General features: G+C 40.2%; 1 protein-coding gene and 1 pseudogene across 4 annotated transcripts in view; one reads left to right on the top strand and one right to left on the bottom strand.

The window, feature by feature from the left end:
- The window catches only part of Xrcc4 (X-ray repair cross complementing 4), a 243,229-nt gene that overhangs the window by 206,194 nt on the left and 18,735 nt on the right, over positions 1 to 18,300 (bottom strand). The window lies entirely within an intron of this gene.
- Positions 342 to 3,533, top strand: LOC102920946 (sentrin-specific protease 2 pseudogene; annotated as a pseudogene). The gene has a single exon (XR_013044802.1). The product of XR_013044802.1 is annotated as a sentrin-specific protease 2 pseudogene (transcript).

Raw genomic sequence — 18,300 nt, forward strand, 5'->3', positions numbered from 1 at the left:
TCTTTGTAATTACTATGATTATCGTGAGAAGCCACTTTGAATGGCAATTATATTTGGTTTTCTATTATTGACTATGATGGACAATTTTCTAAAAGACAAATGCACTAATCAGGACAAACAAGATTATGCTTAGAGGATCTAGGTGACCCTGTGCTCTCTGGAAGGGAACTGAAAGGTGTATGATTAGTTTGCAACACTGTAACCCTGTCTTTGAACTCCTGGACCCACTTGGGGGTTGAGTAGGGCAGCCAACTTCCAAAGAACTTGTATTTACATTCTTTCAGGTCACATCACAATCAGCTATGGAACCTTGAAGGCTGTGGGTAGGGCAACCTCGGAATCAGGCATCACTTGTGAGGCTTGCCTCCAATGTATTAGCTGCATGGTTACGGCCTGGTGTCTTACAGTGGCTAGGACAATCCTTCTGATTTCGAATTTCTGGGTCTTTACCTGGTTACTGAGCCCTTGCTGGACCATCCTGAGGAAGTAATCCTAGAACTACACAGGGTTTCTCACAATGGACCAAGGTGAACTGCCAACATTTGAGAATTCACCAAGCAGTTCTCGTTGAGAGCTCAACTGGATTCATACTCTTGATTGATCCTGATATCCAAAGTCAACTCTTGTTTATAAAGAAAAGTTATTCTGAGCTCTTCATCCTGTGGACTAATAAGCTTCTGACCGTGAACCAACTTGTAGATTATACCATTACTGGAATAAGTAATACATCAGATATCAGGGTGACCAGCCCAAGAATACCCAGCCGGAGCCAGGCAGACAGTGGCATTCATTTGGAAATAGGAAGGTTATACCATACTGAGGACCCAGTACTCAGCCAAGGCCAATCTAGAAGTGAGTCCATGTGGCAACCTAAACAGTGTGGGATGGAGATGAAACCTGAAGCTCCTGGGCAAGGTCGAAAACGAAAATACCAAAATAAAGATGGGAAAGACATTGAGTCTGAAGCTTTGGGAAAAGGTAAAACACTGAAATACCAGGATGAGGGTGAAATGGATTTGGAGTTTGAAGAGCCCAGCAAAACTCCAAAGAGGATACCTCAGGAACAGCAAGACCTAGGGCTTCAAAGGCAACAGCCACACAAGGATGAGCTGTGGGAACCCCATCGAGAAACTCTAAGTCAAATGAAGACCCTAGAGTGGGCTAAAGGTCCACATGAGCAGGCTGTAACTGTGAGAAAGTCTGGGGATGGTGGTAACAAGGGTCACAAGAGGCCCTCTTCCCTCATGGAGGAATATGCCGAAAACCACCTAAGGCAAAAGTACCAAAGGTTACTGCAGCATCTTCCACCTGGTAATAACATGAAATCTGACCCACAGAGCGCTCACACAACCCTGGTGGATACCATGAAGATCAAAGGTTGTGTGGAAGGGCACAGTCATGGATCGAGAACAACTCAGTGTGATCCTAAACAATCTACTGTTGTTACCACAAAGGAATGTATCTCACCAGACAAAAAAGTGAGGATGTGTACAGAGAACTCTTCTGATACACGGAAGAATGATGCAGTAAGCCTTGAAGGAAGAAGAGGACACGACGTGGAGCCTGACTTGCTAAGAGCAGAGGCTCAAGTCTTCCTGCATAGTGGCAGCAGTAGGTCACTCCCCAACAAGATGCCAGTAGTTATGGCAGAGAAAAAGCCTGCTGTAGACCAAGAAAAGGTCAGAAGAATGGATGAAGTCCTTAATGTTACAGAGGACATGGAAAAGGAAATAAAAAATGCACTAGGTCCAGGACCCCAGGAAGAAATCTTAACTAGTGCATTCAAATTGCATATTACTCGAGGAGATATCCACACACTAGAGAATGGTGAGTGGCTCAATGATGAGGTCATCAATTTTTATATGAATCTTCTGGTTGAGAGAAATAACAAAAAAGGGTACCCAGCTCTTCATGTGTTCAGCACTTTCTTTTACCCTAAACTAAAGCATGGTGGCTACTGTTCTGTTAAACGATGGACTCGAGGAATAAAACTGTTTGAAAAAGAAATTATTCTTGTGCCTATTCACCAGAAGGTACATTGGAGCCTGATAGTAATCGACCTAAGAAAACAGAGTATCATATACCTCGATTCAATGGGACAGACAGGGCAGAGTATTTGTGAGACCATCTTTGAATATTTACAAAATGAGAGCAAAACTCGAAGGAACATTGAGCTGGACCCTTTGGAGTGGAAAAGATACAGTATGACATCAAAGGAGATTCCTCAACAACTGAATGGGAGTGACTGTGGAATTTTTACTTGTCAATATGCAGATTACATTTCTAGAGACCAACCACTTACCTTTTCTCAAAAACACATGCCCATCTTTAGGAAGAGGATGGTGTGGGAAATCCTGCATAGTCACGTACTGTAACAACATCCACTTGGTTGCTATGGCACCCCTGCACTTTTCCATTGATGTTTCTATATACCTCAAGCAAGATGGGTTGAAAAGATTCAAAACAGATACTGAGCTGCCTGACATGGATGAAGCCCACTCTCTTCAATGTAGTCCTGACCTCGGGAGTCCTGCCCAATGCCATCTATAGGCTGCATGTAACTACTGCGAGCTTAGAAACCGCTGTTCAACCCACACGAGAACACATGTTCAAAAAGTATTGTTTTAGTGTTGGATATAGTTTATGAATTATTTTAATGTTGGATTTAGTTTATGAATTGTTTTAGTGTTGGTCTTATTTTATGAATTGTTTTGAGGTTGGATTTAGTTTATGAATTGTTTTAATGTTGGATTTAGTTTCTGAATTGTTTTAATGTTGGATTTAGTTTATGAATTTTTTTGTATTCTTCCCCCACTCACTCATTTACAAACCTTGGTAGCTGTCATTTTACAATATTCTCTAGTTACCAACTCTATTCCTTGTTTGAACTGTTTATTCCTGAAAAGAATGCCCATCACACTGTCATTCCCTGCTTAAGGTCAGGGCGGACATCAGCAAGAAGAGACAGGAAGTGTTGACTAGTGTCTCTAATGATGGAGTTGTATCTGTTAAATTGAAGATGGAGGTGTTTTTTTCTTTTATGTATAGTTTAAAGATTGAAAATAGTAAAAGAAAGGACAATGAATTGCACAAACTGATACTTTTCTAACCAATCATACTCTACTGGACTTCTATATGACACAGAACAGTTGAGAAAAGCATCACAGTTATTTAAAGACACATTCTGTCCCAGAATTAAGGAGACTTGCCTTAGTTTGTGGAAGCTGATTAGAATTAACTATAATGGTAAATATCCATTATTATCCCAGGTCTCATTGAATCCAAACCTCAGCTTTGCTATATTGAATTATCTGAAAAATTTGATTCAATTTAAAGTTATGTTTTTACTTAATTCATTAGATTAATATTGCTGTGTCCCATTCCCACTGTGGAAGTGGGGATTTAGGGTTGATATTGGTAATTATACAATAATCCATTATACATGTGATGAACTGTATTTAACTTTTCTTTTCATTGTCTTACAGTTGTGTTTATAAATTTTTATATAATAAAGTTTAAAGTTGTTCAAAACATATATTGCAATAAAAAAGAAATGAGTATTTTTTGATATATTCCACCTACTAAAGTTAAATCAATATTAGATAAACAATTTAAGTAGACTTATAATCCCAAGTAAAATAGAAGCAGTAATTAAATGTCTACCAACAAAAGAAAAAAAAAAAACAAAACAAAACAGAAATAACCAGGACCAGATGGTTTTAGCATAAACTTCTACAAGACTTTTCAAGAAGAGTTGATGACAATACTTCTCAAATTATCACACAAAACAGAAACAAGAAGAGCATTGCCCAATTTCGTTAAAGAGGCCACAGTTATCCTGATACCTAAACCACATAAACACTCTAAAAACAATGAGAATCACAGGCAAATTTACCTCATGAACATTGATTCAAAAATTCTCAATAAAATACTTGCAAATTGAATCCAATAACACATCCAAAAATTCATCCACCATGAACAAGTAGGGTTCATCCCAGAGTGCAGGGATGTTTTAACCTATGTAAATTGTTAAATGCAATCCACCATACAAAGAAACTGAAAAACAACAACCAGATAATCATCTCATTAGATGCAGAAAAGGCATTTGACAAAATCCGACACCTCTTCATGATTAAAATCCTGGAGTGGCCGGGCGGTGGTGGCGCACGCCTTTAATCCCAGCACTCGGGAGGCAGAGCCAGGCGGATCTCTGTGAGTTCGAGGCCAGCCTGGGCTACCAAGTGAGCTCCAGGAAAAGGCGCAAAGCTACACAGAGAAACCCTGTCTCGAAAAACCAAAAAAAAAAAAAAAAAAAAATCCTGGAGTGATTAGGGATACAAGGGACATACCTCAACATAATAGGGCAAAACTATGATAATCAATTCCATAGCCAGCATCAACTTAAATGGGAGGGGGGGGGGGACTCAAAGCAATTCCGTTAAAATTAGGAACAAGGCAAGGTTGTTCAGTCTCTCCATACCTGTTCAATATAGTACGTGAAGTCTTAGCTAGAGAAACAAGAGGACTGAAGGAGATCAAGGGGATCCCAACTGGAAAGGAAGAAGTGAAAGTATCTTTATTTGTAGATGATATGATAGTATGCATACGTGACTCTAAATATTCCCTCTGGAAACTCCAATAGCTGAAAAACACTTTCAGAAAAGTAGGAGGATAAATTTAACTCAGGAAAATCAGTAGCCTTCTTATATTCAAAAGACAAATGGACTGAGAAAGAAATCAGATAAACAACTCCTTTCACAAGAGCCTCAAAAATTACAAAATATCTTGGGGCAACTCTAACCAAGCAAGGAAACACCTTTATGATAAAACCTTCAAGTCAAGTCTTTGAAGAAAGAAATTGAACAAGATATCAGAAGATGGAAAGATCTCCCATGTTCATGGATTGGTAGGATTAATATAGTGAAACTGGTCATTCTGCCAAAAGCAACCTACAGATTCAATGCAGTCCTTGTCACACAATTCATCACATATCTTGAAAGGGCAATTTTCTACTTCATATAGAAATGCAAAAATCCCAGGTTATATAAAGCAATCCTGGAAGATCCATTGCACTAGGTTTCCAGCTTGTCCCTGAGCTGTATGTAACAACACAGTTTTCTCTTCCAGTACACTCTCCCTCCATGCTCTCCACCTTACCTGATCCCATCTGTTACCATCCCCCCACTGTACCCATTAACATGCCATGTCTATTCTATTTTCCCTTCCCCTCTTTGTTAATTAGCTTTTGGATCTGTGGATTAAACCATGCCACAAATCAAATAATCCCATTTTAAAAATGAGTATAGCTCCAAACAAGAACTCTCAACAGCAGAAACTCAAATGGCTAGGAAGCACTTAAAGAAATGTTCAACATCCTTTGCCATGAGGAAATGCAAATCACAATGGTTCTGAGATTCCATCTTATGCCTGTCAGAATGGCTGAGATCAAAAAACACAAGTGACAGCTCATGCAGACAAGGATGTGAAGCAAGGGGAACACTACTCCACTGCTGGTGGGAGTCCAGAATTGTACAGCCACTACAGAAATCAACATGGTGATGCCTCAGAAAATTTGGAATTGATCTACCTCAAGATCCAGCTATACCACTTTCGGGCATATACTCAAAGGATTCTATCACAAGGACTCTTGCAAAACTATGTTCATATCAGCTTTATTTGTAATAGCCAGAAACTGGATACAACCAAGATGTCCCTCACCTGAAGAATAGATAAAGAAAATATGGAACATTTACACAATGGAGTACTATTCAGTTATAAAAATAACATGATGAAATTTGTAGGCAAATAGATCAAACTGCAAAAAGAAAATCATCCTGAGTGAGGTAACTCACATGTAGAAGAAAAATATGGCATGTACTCACATATAAGTGGCTATTAGCTGTCAGTATAGGATAATTGTGACTGCTTTATTTTTTTTTCTAATGAGGGAGAGAAAGGAGTTAGGTCTGCATTGCAGGGGAAGTAGAGAAGAACTGAGGAGAGTGAGGGAAAAATCTTTATCATATATTATATGAAAATATCTAGTTTCCATAAAATAAAAGCAAGGCAAAACAAAGAGCAATCTCAGGTATTCTGTTACAGCAGCACAGAATGGAAAAAGACTGGTGTACTACACCGACTTCAAAGACTTTTTACTCAATGAAGAGCGCCGTACTTTGCCTCCTTCTGTCTTCTGTGACCTCAAGGTATTTTCTTTTGCTGTGAAAATGATTATTTGGCAAATAAGCAGACATGGATATCTGGAGACTGGAGCTGGAGTCAAGAACATAGTTCAGAACACACATGGTTTCAGCACGGACGCTGATGCACTCAATTTCCGATGGTGGGAACTCGTGCAACTGCCTACGCTTATTTAGTATTACTTTACTCTCCTGCAAACAGAAGAATAACAGCATCAATCTTGTTTACTCATTTCTAGGAGCAGTAGATGGCAGCAAGCAGGAAATCTTTACTACAGTTTCCAGACGCATGAACGCTCAACACTCAAATGTTAATTATATTTCTTTCTAAAATTCTTAGAGTTAAGAAATGAACAAAAAATTACATAAATCTTTCCCGCTCTTCTTTTCTCTTATGTGATCCACTAACTAGGTACTACACTGGGAAATCATGGATAAAGGGAAGGTACGCCAACCGTTTCTCTGATCTTAATGGCCACTAACTTCATGAAACTTGTTGTTGCAGAACAAAATGTTTTCTGCCAGTCTTTTTTTATCAAAAGAATATTTGAGGAGGAGAGAGATTCTCGGGGCAAGCTGGCAAAAATTCTAAGCATCCTTTGATTTTTGGTCTTCACATATTATTTCTCATGATAGTAAGATGACATCTGACTTATCTAGAAAACATTAGATTACTTTAAGGATCTTCTAGTAACTGTCCTCCTAGAAACCTCAATATATACCAAAGTGTCTGACAAATAAAAACATTATAACTCCACAAAGAAAGATAGATATAAGCCTAGATCCCATCCCTGGGCACCAGCCACTCCGAGGAAGACCTTCCAACTTGACCCCAGGCTCTGGTCATTGGGCATGATCCCTTCTACCCCCACCCCCACGGGGAAGGCTCCCCTTCTCCAAGACCCCCTGTAGACCCTGCAATCTCCACATCCTGCCCACACGCCCATCTGCCCAAGACCCCAGCCACTTCCTGAGACTTGGAGACCGGCCCCCAGCTCCCATCCTACCCCGGACATCCCATCTGGACAAGAGACCCCCAGTAGACCCTGCAATCTCCAAGCCCTGCCCCCACGCACATCATCGCCCAAGATCCCAGCTACTTCCTGAGACTTAGAAACCACCCCCAGGTCCTATCCTGCCCTGGACTTCCTGTCTGGACAAGAGGTGATTGCCTGGGCTCAGCCTAGATACCACCCCTGGGCATCAGCCACTCCAGGGAAGACCTGCCCAACTTGGTTCTGGCCATCGGGCATGATCCCTTCTACCCCCACCCCCATGGGGAAAGCTCCCCTTCTCCAAGACCCATGGCAGACTCTGCAATCTCCATGCCCTGCTGCTGTGGATATCACTCTATATAAATAAAACACTGATGGCCAGTGACCAGGAAGGAAGTATAGGCAGGACAAAGAGAGAGGAGAATTGGGGAAACAGGAAGAAGGAGGGAGAGACACTACAGCCAGCACCAGCACAAGCAGCATGTAAAGACGCCAGTAAGCCACCAGCCACGTGGCAAGGTATAGATTTATAGAAATGGGTTAATTTAAGATATAAGAACAGTTAGCAAGAAGCCTGCCACGCCCATACAGTTTATAAGTATAATAAGTGTCTGAGTAATTATTTTATATGTGGATTGTGGGACTGTGGGGCTTGGTGGAACCTGGAGAGAAACTCTCCAGCAACACCCTGCCCCCATGCCCATCATCTCCTGAGACCCCAGCCACTTCCTGAGACTTAGAGACCGGCCCCCAGCTCCCATCCTGCCCCGGACTTCCCATCTGGACAAGAGCTCCCATCCTGCCCGGACTTCCCATCTGGACAAGAGCTCCCATCTGGACAAGAGAGAGAGACTTCCTGAATCTGTCAGCTCTGTCAGGACCAAATGCGCTGATTAGACCAAGAACAAACCAAAAGGAAATGGGCAGACATCAAGGCAGAAGTACATACAACAAAATGAAAAGCAATACAGCATCAACAGAACCTAGCCCTCCTCCAACATCAAAAGTTGGAAGTAGAAGAAAACAGCCCCATGAATAATATCATGAAGAAGTAGAGGCTTATACAGAGGAAAAGACAAAATAGGGAAGTATGCTATAAAAAACTAGAGGAAAGGACAAATAAAGCAGAAGAAAACAATAAAGACCTGGAAGAAAACAATGAATCCCTGAAAGAAGAATATGAAAAAGCAATGAAACAGATGAAGAAAACAGTCCAAGACCTGAAAAGGGATATAGAAAAAATGAAGAAGACACAAACAGAGGGAATGCTGGAAATAGAAAATCTGAGTAAATGAACGGGAACTTCAGATGCAAGTATAACCAACAGAATGCAAGAGATGGAAGAGAGGATCTCTGGTGTTGAAGATACGGTAGAAGAAATAGATTCATCAGTCAAAGAAAACACTAAAGACAACAAAGTCATGACCCAAAATGTCCAAGAAATTTGGGACACCATGAAAAGACCAAACCTACAAATAATAGGGATAAAGGAAGAAGAAGAATACTTACTCAAAGGTACAGAAAATATATTCAACAAGATTATAGAAGAAAGATTTCCCAACTTAAAGAAGGAAATGCCTATGAAGATACAAGAAGCCTATAGAACACCAAACAGACTAGAGCCCCCCGAAAAAAGTCTCCTTGCCACATAATAATTATACAACTAAATGTACAGAATAAAAAAAGAATATTAAGAACAGCAAAGAAAAAAGGCCAAGTGACTTATAAAGGCAAACCCATTAGAATAACACCTGATTTCTCGATGGAGACTTTGAAAGCCAGAAGGACCTGGACAGATGTAACGCAGACATTAAGAGACCATGGAGGCCAGCCTAGACTAATATACCCAGCAAAACGTTCAATCATCATAGACGGAGTGAACAAGACATTCCAAGACAAAGCCAGATTTAAACAATACTTATCCACAAACCCAGCCCTACAGAAAGCACTAGAAAAAAAATTCCAACCAAGGAAGTCAGATATACCCTCAAAAACACAGGCAATAGATAAAGCCATAGCAGTAAACCCCAAAGAAGAGAAGTACATACACACTACCACCAAAGAATAACAGGAATGAACAATCACTGGTCATTAATATCCCTTAATGGACTTAATTCACCTATAAAAAGACACAGGCTTACAGAATGGATATGAAAGCAGGACCCATCTTTCTGCTTCATACAAGAAACACACCTCAAATTCAAAGATAGACACTACCTAAGAAAAAAAAAGGCTGGGAAAAGACTTTCCAATCAAACGGTCTTAAGAAACAAGCAGGTGGCCGTGCGGTGGTGGCGCATGCCTTTAATCCCAGCACTCGGGAGGCAGAGCCAGGCGGATCTCTGTGAGTTCCAGGCCAGCCTGGGCTACAAAGTGAGTCCCAGGAAAGGCACAAAGCTACACACAGAAAACCTGTCTCGAGAAAAAAAAAAAAACAAGCAGGTGTAGTCATCCTGATATCCAGCAAAATAGAGTTCAAACTAAAATCAATCAAAAGAGATCAAGAAGGGCATTATATACTCATCACGGGAAAGATCCACCAAAATGAAGTTTCAATTCTGAACATTTATGCCCCAAACACAAGGCACCCACGTATGTAAAAGAAACATTACTAAAGCTTAAACCACATAGAAACCCCACAAATTAATAGAGGGAGACTTCAACACCCCACTTTCACCACTGGACAGATCTCCCAAATCGAAACTTAACAGAGAAACAAAGGACTTAACTGATGTCATGACTCAAAAGGACTTAATTGATATATACAGAACATTCCATCCTAACAAAAAGAATATATCTTCTCAGCACTCCATGGAACCTTCTCTAAAATCCACCACATACTTGGCCATAAAGCAAATCTCAACAGATACAAAACAATAGGAATAACCTCCTGTGTCCTATCAGACCACCATGGTTTAAAGTTAGATTTCAACAACAACAAAAACTACAGAAAACCTACAATCTCAAGGAAACTGAATAATGCTCAACTGAACCACCAATGGGTTAAGGAAGAAATAAAGAAATTAAAGACTTCCTAGAGATCAACGAAAATCAAGACACCACATACGAAAACCTATGGGACACTATGAAAGCAGGGCTAAGAGGGAAATTCACAGTACTAAATGCCCACATAAAGGAGTTGGAGAAATCTCACTCTAGTGACTTAACAACACATCTGAAAGCTCTAGAACAAGAAGAAGCAAAGTCTCCCAGGAAGAATAGATGCCAAGAAATTATCAAAGTGAGAGCTGAAATCAATAAAATAGAAACAAAGAGAACAATACAAAAAATTAAAGAAATAAAGAGTTGGTTCTTTGAGAAAATCAACAAGATAAACAAGCCCTTATCCAAACTAACCAAAAGACAGAGAGAGAGCATCCAAATTAACAAAATCAGAAATGAAAAGGGGGACATAACAACTAACATTGAGGAAATCCAGAGAATCATCAGGTCATACTTCAAAGACCTGTACTCCACAAAACTGAAAAATCTAAAAGAAATGGATAATTTTCTGGATAGGTACCACATACCTAAATCAAGACCAGATAAACTATTTAAATAATCCAATAACCCCTAAGGAAATAGAAACAGTCATTAAAAGTCTCCCAACCAAAAACAAGCCCAGGACCAGATGGTTTCAGCACAGAATTCTACTGGATCTTCAAAGAAGAGTTAATACCAATACTCCTTAAATTGTTCCACACAATAGAAACAGAAGGAACATTACCAAACTCCTTCTATGAGGCTACAGTTACCCAGATTCCTAAACCAAACAAGGATACAACAAAGAAAGAGAACTACAGACCCATCTCCCTCATGAACATTGATGCAAAAATACTCAATAAAATACTGGCAAACAGACGCCAAGAACACATCAAAACAATTATCCACCATGATCAAGTAGGCTTCATCCCAGGGATGCAAGGGTGGTTCAACATATGAAAGTCCATCAATGTAATACACCATATAAACAAACTCAAAGAAAAAAACCACATGATCATCTCACTAGTTGCAGAAAAGGCATTTGACAAAATCCAACACCCCTTCATGTAAAGGTCTTGGAGTGATCAGGAATACAGGGAACATACCTAAACATAATAATGGCAATTTACAGCAAGCCAACAGCCAACATCAAATTAAATGGAGAGAAACTCAAAGCAATTTCACTAAAATCAGGAATGAGGCAAGGCTGTCTGCTCTCCCCATACTTATTCAATATAGTACTTGAAGTTCTAGCCAGAGCAATAAGACAACATATGGAGATTAAGAGGATATAAATTGGAAAGGAAGAAGTCAAGCTTTTCCTATTTGCAGATGACATGATAGTATACTTGAGTGACCCCAAAGATTCCACCAAGGAACTGATACAACTTACAAACACCTTCAGCAACATAGCAGGATACAAGATCAACTCAAAAAAATCAGCAACTCTCCTATATACAACTGACAAACAGGCTGAGAAGGAAATCAGAGAGAAATCACCCTTTACAATAGCCACAAATGATATAAAATACCTTGGGGTAACACTAACAAAGCAAGTGAAGAACCTATATGACAAGAACTTTAAGTCCCTGAAAAAAAGAAATTGAAGAAGATGTCAGAAGATGGAAAGATATCCCATGCTCATGGATAGGCAGGACTAACAGTAAAAATGGCAATCTTACCAAAAGCAATATACAGATTCAATGCAATTCCCATCAAAATACCAACAGAATTCTTCACAGACCTGGAAAGAATAATACTCAACTTCATATGGAAAAACAAAAAACCCAGGATAGCCAAAAGAATCCTGTACAATAAAACAACCTCTGGAGGCATCACAATCCCTGACCTCAAGCTTTACTATAGAGCTACAGTAATAAAAACAGCTTGGTACTGGCATGAAAACTGACATGTGGACCAATGGAATCGAATTGAAGAACCTGACATTAATCTGCACACCTATGAACATATAATTTTTGACAAAGAAGCCAAAACTGTACAATGGAAAAAAGAAAGCATCTTCATCAAATGGTGCTGACATAACTGGATATCAACGTGTAGAAGGCTGCAAATAGATCCATATCTGTCACCGTGCACAAAACTTAAGTCCAAGTGGATGAAAGACCTCAACATAAATCCAGCTACTCTGAACCTGCTAGAAGAGAAAGTAGGAACTAGTCTTGACGCACTGGCATAGGAGATCACTTCCTAAATATAACACCAGTAGCACAGACACTGAGAGAAACAATCAATCAATGGAACCTCTTGAAACTGAGAAGCTTTTGTAGAGCAAAGGATATGGTCAACAAGGCAAAGCAACAGCCTACAGAATGGGAAAAGGTCTTCACCAATCCCACATCTGACAGAGGACTGATATCCAGGGTATATAAGGAACTCAATAAATTAGACATCAAAATGCCCAACAGTCCAATTAAGAAATGGGCTATAGAACTAACTAGAGAATTCTCAACAGAGGAAACTGAAATGCCTGAAAGACATTTAAGGAATTGCTCAACATCCCTAATTATCAGGGAAATGCAAATCAAAACAACTCTGAGATACCACCTTATGCCTGTCAGAATGGCTAAGATCAAAAACACTGAAGACACCTTATGCTGGAGAGGATGTGGAGCTAGGGGAACTCTCCTCCACTGCTGGTAGGAATGCAAGCTTGTACAACCACTTTGGAAATCAATACGGTGCTTTCTTAGACAATTGGGAATCAATCTTCCCCCAAGATCCAGCTATACCACTCTTGGGCATATACCCAAGGAATGCTGAATCATACCACAAGGGCACTTGATCAGCTATGTTCATATCAGCATTGCTTGTAATAGCCAGAACATGGAAACAACCTAGATGCCCTTCAACTGAAGAATGGATAAATAAAATGTGGTACATATACACAGTGGAATACTACTCAGCAGAGAAAAACAATGACATCATGAGGTTTGCAGGCAAATGGATGGATCTAGAAAAAATCATCCTGAGTGAGGTAACCCAGACTCAGAAAGACAAACATGGTATGTACTCACTCACAGGAGGATACTAGATGTAGAACAAGGATGACTGGACTGCTACTAATATCACCAGGGAGGCTACCTGGAAAACAGGACCCCTAGAAAGACACGGGATCGCCCAATGACGGAGAAATGGATGAGAGCTACATGAACATGTGAGTGGGGGATAATGAAGGGTGAGAGTTAAGGGAAAGAAAACTTGGGGGAGAGGGAGATCCCAGCTGGATCAAGAACAGAGAGGGAGAACAAGGAATAAGAGACCATGATAAATGAAGACCACATGAGAATAGGAAGAAGCAAAGTGCTAGAGAGGCCCACAGAAATCCACAAAGATGCCCCCACAATAGACTGCTGGCAATGGTCAAGAGACAGCCCGAACTGACCTACTTTGGTGATAGGATGGACAAACACTCTAATTGTTGTGCTAGAAACCCCATCCAACGACTGAGGGATCTAGATGCAGGGATCCACGGCTAGGACCCAGGTGGAGCTCCGGGAGTCTAATTATCGAGAAAGAGGAGGGATTATATGAGTGAGAATTGTTGAAACCAAGGTTCAGTAAAGCATAGGGACAAATGAATGAAAACACATGAACTATGAACCAATGGCTGAGGGGCCCCCAATTGGATCAAGTGAATAGGTGAGACAGTTGGTTGGCTTGATCTGTTTGGGAGGCATCCAGGCAGTGGGACCGGGTCCTGTGCTCAGTGCATGAGATGGCTGTTTGAAACCTGGAGCTTATGCAGGGATGCTTGGCTCAGCCTGGGAGGAGGGGACTGGACCTGCCTGGACTGAGTCTACCAGGTTGATTTCAATTCTCGGGGGAGTCTTTGCCATGGGGGAGATGGGAATGGGGGTAGGCTGGGGGGGGAGGGGAGAACAAGGGAATCCATGGCTGATATGTAGAATTAAATTATATTAATACAAAAATAAAAATAAAAAAGAAAGTTAGATATAACAGTAGGCAAATATTAAGGAGTTTTCTAGTATTTAAAAGCATTACTAGGCTGTGGTTTGACTTGAGCTAATCTTCCTGTCCTAGTAAGAAGACAGGAAACTCTCAGCATAGGCTCTTGTTTAGGAGGAGGTTAGTGGAGCATGCTTGAGCTCTTTCTTTGATTCTCTGGTTAATAGAAAAGAATTCTGTATAATGTAAATGTTCCTACAAAGGTTAAATATCTTCAACTCGTGTTCCCACAAAGGTAGCATATTTAACCATTACAGTTTCAGACAACAGGAATATGTTTCAGTTAATTCAAAGAGAGAGAAAGGGAATTAAAAGAAGGAAAAGAGTAAGAAATCTGCAGCAAAATGTTTTTGAGGGTTTTTATGATTCTCTTACAAGAATTGATCATCGATGCATCTAATCCTAACATACAGTATATCTACAAATAGAATTTTAAATACCTGTAGGAAAAATCTTATTACCTTTGTTGCTTAAGAGTCATCCATTCCTTTAGGTTCAGACCCATGTGAGGTTTTTCTTAGAGAAAAACTCATGTTAGTATTCTAAAAGGGTGTAATACAGAAAACTTATGTCACTCAAATTTAAGACACTCAAACTCATATGATGCCCATGAATGAGCTAGAGATGAGTACAGAAGTAGAATCCCATTTCTTTTGTGCACTGGTCCAATCGTGCTCCTCCTAAGGATGTACAGTAATGTGTTACTCAGTAACCAGGCCACCTTTCTTGTCTCTCTCTTCCCTTCTTCACTGAATACCATTCACAGTAAGTCTGAACATGGAAGTGTCTGAGGTCTCACTAAAAAGGTTACAGAAGTCAAGAGACTAGAGGTAGAATCAAGCAACATCTCATGGACACTTCAGTGTAGCTGGCAATTTCTTTGGGCCACTAACCAGCTCCCACGTAAAGGCACAGAGTCTAAGTACAGATAGAAGTTTACTTAATAGTGTTCATTCTGTATTTCCAAGAGCAAATGAGTTGGCTACCCTTAAAAGACTTTCAATTCAGATAAAACATTGAATTGTAGGAGTAAGTGTGGGAGAATAGAGGGAAAAAAGAGACAAGGCAAAGATTTAGAGAGAAAGTAACAAGATTTTCCACCTCTTCCCGAGAACAAGGAAAGGAAAGGGGCGGGAGAGATGCTCAGAGGCTAGGAGTGCTCACTGCTGGTTTTTGATATTGTTAAATGGAGGCTAAAGTTAAAGCCAGAATGCTTCATTTCATTTCATTTGGTGAAAATAAAATTTAAAAATATTTACAGATGTTTTTCCATAATTATTAGGAGTATATTATACTGCTACTAGAAATCTTTTTCTTTGTGTTTATATTTTGTACATCTCTGTAATCCATGGGCTTTGATTTTTTAATGATAAGAAAATCATGCTACACAGGTTTTATCATGCGATCCTAAAGGGGGCTCTTTAAACATTTCTTGAGCACAGGGTTGGAGATTCTGAGGAAAGCAGGAACCAGCTTTTACTTAGTGATTCATGCAATTCTAGGGCAATCATGGGGGCAGCACTGTGTGTATGTAGCCTTGGATCACAGCTAATAAAAATACAGAAGGCTGAGAGAAAAAAAGAGAAAATAAAGACGTAGCTACTTTTCTGTTGTCCTCACTTTTCTTCTTCTAGTTTGTTGTGGATATCCATGAATGGTGTAGCCAACAGGTAAGTTCATTCTTACTGATACTCCTAAAGAAGACTATGCCCATCCATTTTCTCTGAAGTAACCGCTGTTGTCATCACGTCTCCCACGACTTCTAAAAGATCAAAATGAGCCCTCATGGAATGTTGGGAAAGATGAACTACTGGGTGCATTTTACAAACATAGAAATTCCAGCTACAATGGGATTTCCAAGAATTTACCTTTAAGAAACAAATGAACAAAACCAAAATCTGTTCTTTCCTCGAGAGCTCTTTGCCCATAATTAAGAAGCTGCTAGGAAATAGAGTTGAGGACCAGTGAAGAGAACACTAATCTAGAGCTTTCTGAGTTCAAGGCTGGGAAAGCTTTTGTGACCTTCTCACCCAAACCTGCTATGAGACTTGGTCCCAAATTCTACCCACCACTTGAATGGTGGCTCCCTGCTGCCGCTTTGTCTGCTCCTACATGGAAAAGCTGCATTAACCTTTCAAGGCCAAACATCTGCTCCTCACTCTCATGGCACCCACTGCCGTTGTTTTAAGAGTTACTGCACATGCTTTATTGAAAGGAGACTATAGGAGGAAGAAGCGGGACATCAGCTTTGACTAGGTTATGTGGGTAAGAATATGAAATAATCTGCACAGGATATTTGCTCTTTAAAATTATACATGGCTTAAGCTTGACTTTAAGGTTAATATTTATTCTTGGAGATTCACCTTTTTCTAGATTCCATGACTAAAAGATTACAAATCTGGATGGAAGAGAAAAGGCCCCTATGGGATAGATTAAGGAGTGTCAGTACACTTAGAAAGAAAAGTACTGTAGAATGGGTGACACATGACCCAGGTAACTGAGATTCTGCAGCTGCTGATGGCACATGCCAGAACCAGCTCACCAGTATCTTCCAGTGACCAGTTACTTCCCTGTAACTCCACTGGGTGTGATGAGCAGCATGGCCAAGACCATCTATCACTCTGTAGGCTTTTTCATAGCCCCTCTGTTTCCTGGATGGATTATTTATGTAACATTATTCAGCATGGGAAAGGCCAGCTGTTAAAGTTTTAGAATCAGCAATAAGAACACTTTTTATTAGCTCTTTCATCTTGTCTACGGTGTTTTTCTTGGTTTAAATAATGATAGCAGCATGTGAGCTCCTCCACTGTAACTCTGTGTGCTTTTGGAGGGCAGAATGTTCTTTTCATAGTTCTGGAGTTCCAGAAGGAGACACAGCACAATAGATATGAATTCAGCATGGGGGACTGCCTAATCACCAGGGAGGTTGTATTCACACACCTGCATGGGAGATGTAGTGCTAAAACAACAGATCTAGTTTCAGGTTGGTGATAGCCCAAGGGAGACAAGAGTTTAGTATTAGATTTGAGTTAAAAGTGGTGCTCTCAGTATTTTGTCATATGTCAACTTGGTTAAGCAATATGTTTCTACAATTGCCTTCCCTATAAAGCTCAGGCTAGCATAGACCACAGCAAAGAGTGTGAAATGTGTTCAGCAAGATGAAGCAGTACATATATAATACCAGACACCTGCCAACAAACTAATTTGAGAGAGGAAACACTGAGTCTAAGAAGATTCTACCTTCCCTTTGGTAGGTAGAGTTTAGCCTGACTCATGGGAGAGATGGGGCCAGCTCTAACATTAAGGGTGCTGGCTTCTTCTAAGAACAGCCATGGTAATAAGGTACAACAAGAATGTAAGCAGGTTGTTGAGATGAATCTCCCCCACCTGCCTGTTCCCGAATAATCAGTCAGAGGCTTAATATTAATTACAAATGTTTGGCCTATGGCTCAGGCTTATTACTAGCTAGTTCTTACATCTTAAATTAATCTGTTTATATTAATCTATGTATCTCCACATGGCTGTTGACTTACCGTACTTTCACATCTTACTTCTTTGGTCGCTTGCTGGCACATCTCTACTCTATCCTTCATCTCCATCTTCGGTTTAAATGTACTGCCTAACCCTATCCTGCCTTGCCATTGGCCAAAACAGCTTTATTTATCAACCAGTGAGAGCAACACATATTCACAGCATACAGAAAGACCATTATATGTTAAAGTTAAAACCTTCCTTTTTGATTAGACAGAAAAGGGGACGTGCTATGGGATACCTTTCTCTTCATAGAGGTTGTGTATGCTTTGTGTTTCCTCTTTCTTACTTTTTGGTCTCAACTAAAACCTAGGTTCTTTTTAGGAGGATTTGCTTTTTTCCACATTGAGTATTTTGACCTTAGCAGTATCTGGCATATTCAAGTCATCAAACACCAAGAGTTCACCTATGAATGGAATAGGAAATATAGACGGTCCTAGCTGGTGGGTTAGCAAAGAGGCATCAGTTTTCCTTCTCTGGAGGAGCTGAAGATTATCCTGAACTCCACTGTTATGTTTGTTCTCTGTGACAGGCCAACACAACTGCTTAGGGATTGGGGGATCATGTCAGTAATATTCGGTCACACTTCTTTCTGTTACCTGCTG

Source organism: Peromyscus maniculatus, chromosome 15, assembly GCF_049852395.1.
Source record: "Peromyscus maniculatus bairdii isolate BWxNUB_F1_BW_parent chromosome 15, HU_Pman_BW_mat_3.1, whole genome shotgun sequence".
In the NCBI taxonomy this organism is placed as follows: domain Eukaryota; kingdom Metazoa; phylum Chordata; class Mammalia; order Rodentia; family Cricetidae; genus Peromyscus; species Peromyscus maniculatus.